Genomic DNA, 5,939 nt, shown 5'->3' with positions numbered 1-5,939 from the left:
GTAGGGGCCAGAGGGTTCTCTCCTTGTCTCGGCCCAAATCTAGAGGTTCAGAAGTGGTCAGATAGCCCAGAGACCACTTCAGCTTTTTTGTTTGTTTGTTTAATTTGACAGAGAGAAATAGGCAGAGAGAGAAAGAGGATGAATGGGCACGCTAAGGCCTCTAGCCACTGCAAACAAACTCCAGAAGCACGTGCCACCTTGTGCATCTGGTTTATGTGGGTCCTGGGGAGTTGAACCTGGGTCCTTTGATTTTGTAGGCAAAACACCTCAAGCACTAAGCCATCTCTCCAGCCCCCACTTCAGCTTTTTGTTTTGTTTTGTTTTGGTTTTGGTTTTTCGAGGTAGGGTCTCACTCTGGTCCAGGCTGACCTGGAATTAACTCTGTCATCTCAGGGTGGCCTTGAACTCATGGCGATCCTCCTACCTCTGCCTCCCAAGTGCTGGGATTAAAGGCGTGCGCTACCACGCCCGGCTTCACTTCAGCTTTTTGAAGCAGAGTGTCTAACAGAACCCAGAACTTATCCCCTTCACCTAGCCCAGCCCGCCAGCCACAGTGACGCTCCTATCTTCCAGCAGTGGGCTGATAGCCCATTCCTTCCCACCCAGCATTTCACATGGGTGCTGGGGATCCAGACTCAGGTCTTCATGCTGGCACTGAAAGCGCTTTGCCAACTAAAGCATTCTCGCTAAGAATTCAGGCGACCTTACATAACCTGGAAAGGGAACCAGAAAGAAGGGGTTTTAGAGACCTGAGAGAAAGCAGATGATCATCCGCTATTATTCGAATCCTTACCCCACAACTCTCTCTCTCTCTCTAACTCTGCTTTAAAGCCCTTCACCACTGTAATTCGTTCTAACCTGGTATTAGCCTTCATGTTCAAACTCTGACCTCGATCTTAATCTTAACCCTAATAGTATCTGTAAAATTGAATCCCAGATTTCAAAGCTCATGCCAGCCCTAATCCCTTGAGCTTACCAAAGTGTCCTTGCCTCGCAAGTGAGTTCTTTTGCCTGCATCCTCTTTCTTGTGGCCTGTGACCCTGACCCACTCTTGGGAACAGAAAGCTCCGTAACATCCTATATCTCTGGGCAATTGGGAGCCAGTTCCAGTAATCAGAAAACAGAAAAAGGATGTAGCTTGCCAGGAAAAAAGTCACAACATGTCCTTCCACCTAATCTAGGAGTAGCCAAGCCCCTGCAAGTACAGGAAAGATGCCACCCAGGTAGGTCACCCTCATAACTCAGGAATGGGAGATGGAGGGTTACAGCTCTTTTTTTTTTTTAATTAATTAATTTTTTATTAACAACTTCCATTGTAAACAATATCCCATGGTAATGCCCTACCCCCCCCACCAAGGGTTTTTTGTTTGTTTTTGCTTTTCAAGGTAGAGCCTCATTGTAGCCCAGGCTAATCTAGAATTCACTGCGGAGTCTCAGGGTGGCCTCAAACTCATGGTGATCCTCCTATGCTGCCTCCCGAGTGCTGCGATTAGTCCAGCAGCTGGGGTTTTTTTAAGCCACTGAACCAGACACTCTCTGAAGTTTCTCCTGGCCATCAAGTCCTCTGGTGTGCTGCCATCCTTCAAGTCACTTACGGTCCAGTTGGCATGGGTAAACTCTCAGAGCCAAGCAAAAAGAAGGGCGACCAAGCATGCCATCTCCCGCCTTCTCAGGAAACTAAAAATAAATTAAGTGAAGAGTGCCATGGGGAACCATGGGGAAGAGAAGGGAAGAGAGAAGAGAAGAAAAGAGGAAAAGGGAGGAGGGCAGGGAAGGGGAGGAAAGGGGAAGAGAGAAGAGGAAAGCACCTACTATGTTATAGGCACTGTTACATGAATTAGAATGCCACAAATGGCAGATAAATTTTCCTACCTAGTGTTCATCCTGTAGTGATAGAGGCATGCAATTAACATTCTTTGTAAATATTCATTGATTTATTTGAGAAAGATGCAGAGAAAGGGAGAGAATGGGCACACCAGAGCCTCTAGCCACTGCAAACAAACTCCAAATGTATGTACCACCTTGTGCATCTGGCTTACCTTGGTACTGGCGAATCAGACCTGGATCCTTGGGCTTTTCAGGCAAATGCCTTAACTTCTGAGCTATCTCTCCAGCCCCTAACAATCTTTAAAATGTCCAGTAGTGCTGGCCTTGAACTCACAGCAATTCTCTTGCCTCTGCTGGAATTAAAGGTGTGCACCACCATGCCCAGCTCTTTTTTTTTACTTTATTATTATTATTATTATTATTTTATTTTATTTATTTATTTAAGAGAGAGAAAGAAAGTGTGCTAGGGCCCCCAGCAACTGCAAGCAAACTCCAGATGCCTGCACCTCCTTGTGCATCTGACTTACATGGGTCCTGGGGAATCAAATCTGGGTCCTTTGGCTTTGCATGCAAACGCATTAACCACTAAGCCATCTTCTCCAGCCTTTTTTTTTTTTTTTTCCAACCTTTTATTTTGAAACAGAGTCTCATCGTGCAGCCCAGGATGGCCTCAAACACAGCAGCACTTCTTTGGCCTCCTGAGTGCTGAGATTATAGATAATGACTACCATTGTCTAGCCCCCCTCACCCCCCAGATGGCATCCCTGTGTTGCCCAGGCTAGACTCCAACACATGGGTTCCAGTGATCTTTCTGCTCCAGGCTTCCAAGTAGTGACGTACGCACCATTTTTCTTGGGAAAAAAATATTGCAATACTGTTTAACTTTATATGTGGACCAACTTCCCACCAGAAAGCTTGTAACAATTTATACTTCTTCCAACAGTGAATGAGAAGCAGCTTTTCCTGTCCCTCAGTAGCCCTGGTACCGGCTAGCACTACTCTTAATTGTTACCAATGTGAAGATGAAAAATGACATCTAATGGTTATTTTAAAATTAAAACATTTTGGCCGGGCGTGGTGCCACATGCCTTTAATCCCAGCACTCGGGAGGCAGAGGTAGGAGGATCACCATGAGTTTGAGAACACCCTGAGACTACATAGTGAATTCCAGGTCAGCCTGGACCAGAATGAGACTCTACCTCAAAAAACAGAAAAAATAAAAAAGAATATTAACCCATTGTTATATGTATTGTAAATTATACTCTCCCCCCCCCCTCTCCCTCGTTCTCTTGTTATACTAGGGATTGAACCCAGGGCTTGGTGTATGCTGTATTACACCACTAAGCTACATCCCCAGCCCTTTTGTATTTTTTTATTCTAACATGGAGTCCCATTAAATTGTTAATGCAGGCCTTGAACTTGCAACTCTCCTGCCTTGGCTTGCCTTGGCCTCCTAAATAGCTGGGATTATAGACCTGCACCACTAGGCTTGGCTTTGTCTATTGGTTCTTAATTGTAAGGAGACTTGATTTTTAAGATACCAAAGTGTGGGACAGAAAGTGTATGTATTAACCTTGGATAATATTTTAATTGCTTTTATCTTTAAATTGTTGTCTAAACTGGGCGTGGTGGCACATGCCTTTAACCCCACCATTGGGGAGGCAGAGGTAGGAGGATCACCATGAGTTCAAGGCCACCCTGAGACTCCATAGTGAATTCCAGGTCAGCCTGGGCTACAGCAATACCATACCTCAAAAAAAAAAAAAAAAAAAAAAAAAAAAGTTGCCTAAAGATAAACCAAAAAGGAGAGCCAGGGCATGGTGGCTCATGCCTTGAATCCCAGCACTCGGGAGGGTAGGAAGATTGCTGTGAGTTCAAGGCCACCCTGAGACTATACAGTGAATTCCAGGTCAACCTGAGCTAGAGTGAGACCCTACCTCAAAATGCCAAAAAAAAAAAAAAGAAAGAAAGAAAAAGAAAAACAGAAAGAAAAAGGGAGGAAACAAACAAACAAAAGACAGGAATATGAAGGACAGGAAGCAAGTTGCAGGAAGTGATCTTGTCCCCTTGGCTTGTCCCCTCCCCTCTGCCTATCAGGCAATGGGAAGCAAAAGGCCAAGTCATCCATGGGTCAGCCCAACCCCTTGGGCTTAGTGCCAGCCCTGAGCTCCCTGGGGTAGGCCATCCAGGATATGTGCCCCAGCCTTCTCAATTTCCTGTCTAGAGATTAAAAAATAAATAAATAAAACAGCAGCCAAAAGCCATGGCCTTAGAGTTATGTGAGTCCCCAGAGATTGGTCAGAAGTTTCCCATCAAGTCTCTTGCTTAAGGTGGCATTGAGCTTACTTCTAGGGCTAAATGGTACCACGGGCGGGTGAGTTGCGGGTCAATGGTAGGCACTGTAGATGCCAAGTGGAATGAGTGGCTCTGGGAAATAGCTGTGAAGTGGGACAAAGGTTGGAGGTCCAGGGTGGGACTGAATAGCCAAGGCTGGGGTCTTCTTAGCTTGGTTTTCCCAGACGCTGACCCTGAGCCAAAGACAGGCGAGTGGAAAAAACATAGCAAGGTGGTCAAAGGAGGGGGTGTCATGGGAGCCTGCTCTTGCTGGTGCAGCCAGAGGCTCAGTCCTGGCGGGGGGGGGGGGGCAGTCCCACAAAATCGGACCCTAAAGTCATCCCACTTGTGGAGCCGGAAGACCGGCAGACTGTTTATACATGCCAATCCTGGCCTCCAGTTGACAGAAATGCAGAAATCACGCTAGCTCGGCCTGGTTTTGCTGGTGAATCAACTTTCCTAAGAAGGACTTCAACAGCACTCGGGACGCCGTGAGTTTGAGGCCACCCTGAGACTCCATAGTGAACCCCAGGTCAGCGTGGGCTAGAGTGAGACCCTACCTCAAAAAACCAAAAACAAAAAAGGACCTCAACAAAGAGCTACTGAAGTGAGAAAGTCACCAAAGTATGGTGGGATTATTCCAGGAAGCTATAAGAGTCAAAGGATATAGATAAGGCCCAGGACTTGCTAGAGCAGTGAGTGTGTGTGTGTGTGTGTGTGTGTGTGTGTGTGTGTGTGGTGGAGGGCAAGCCACATTTGCTAAGGCTATCCCAGTTTCCTCACCCCACAAGCTGCGATTTATTCCTACATTGTCCTTTGCACAGAAGCTATCTTTCCCTTGAAGGGACCCAGGAAGGTGTTATTTTATTTTATTTTTTTTTTCTGCCCTAACTCACACAGGCAAGGCAAGAGATTCTGATCCGGTCTGTGCCTTCAGGTTAGAGTCACAGGAGAGGGCAAGATGGCCTTGGGAAAGAAACGTGCTTTCCACGGGCTCTCCGCCTCCAGCTTCCTCCCTCTAGCCAGGGACCTGGGCTGGGTGGAGGCTGTGCAGCTCCCATCTGCTCTCTTGGCTCTGCAGGCCGGCAGCTGTCGGCTCTCTGCTCCGGAGAAGGCATTCCATCCCTGGCCCGTCAGGCCCGGTGCGGAGCCGCACGTGATGGATTCAACGAGTATGCCTTTCTGATGGAGGGCCGCTCCGACCCGCAGCAGAGCCCGCGAGGGAAGCACACCACAAGCTGCTCCTGCCGATGGGAAGCGTCTGGGTGTGCTCAGGTGTGTGTGCACAGGTGTGTGTGCACAGGCACGGGTGTGAGTCTAACGCTGTAATCATTCTATTTCCTTCTTAGAGACCTTTCAGCAACAAGCAATAATGCTAATGTTCTTTGTGGATTTTTTGTTTTGTTGTTTTTGTTTTTCGAGGTAGGGCCTCCCTCTAGCCTAGGCTGACCTGGAATTCACTATGCAGTCTCAGGCTGGCCTCGAACTCATGGGGATCCTCTACCTCTCCCTCCCAAATGCTAGGATTAAAGGCGTGAGCCACCACGCCCAGCCAGTGCTACGGTTCTTATATCTTGCTTTCCGCTAACTGTAGTGGGTGCTTTACACACATTGGTTTTGTTTTTTTTTTTTTTGCTTTTGTTTTGTTTTTCAGATATTTTTGTTTATGACCAGGTGTAGTGGCGCACGCCTTTAATCCCAGCACTTAGGAGGCAGAAGTAGAAGGATCACCATGAGTTCAAGGCCTGCCTGAGACTACATAGTGAACTCTGGGCTAG

Source organism: Jaculus jaculus, chromosome 8, assembly GCF_020740685.1.
Source record: "Jaculus jaculus isolate mJacJac1 chromosome 8, mJacJac1.mat.Y.cur, whole genome shotgun sequence".
Taxonomy (NCBI): domain Eukaryota; kingdom Metazoa; phylum Chordata; class Mammalia; order Rodentia; family Dipodidae; genus Jaculus; species Jaculus jaculus.
This window is presented reverse-complemented; position numbering follows the sequence as displayed.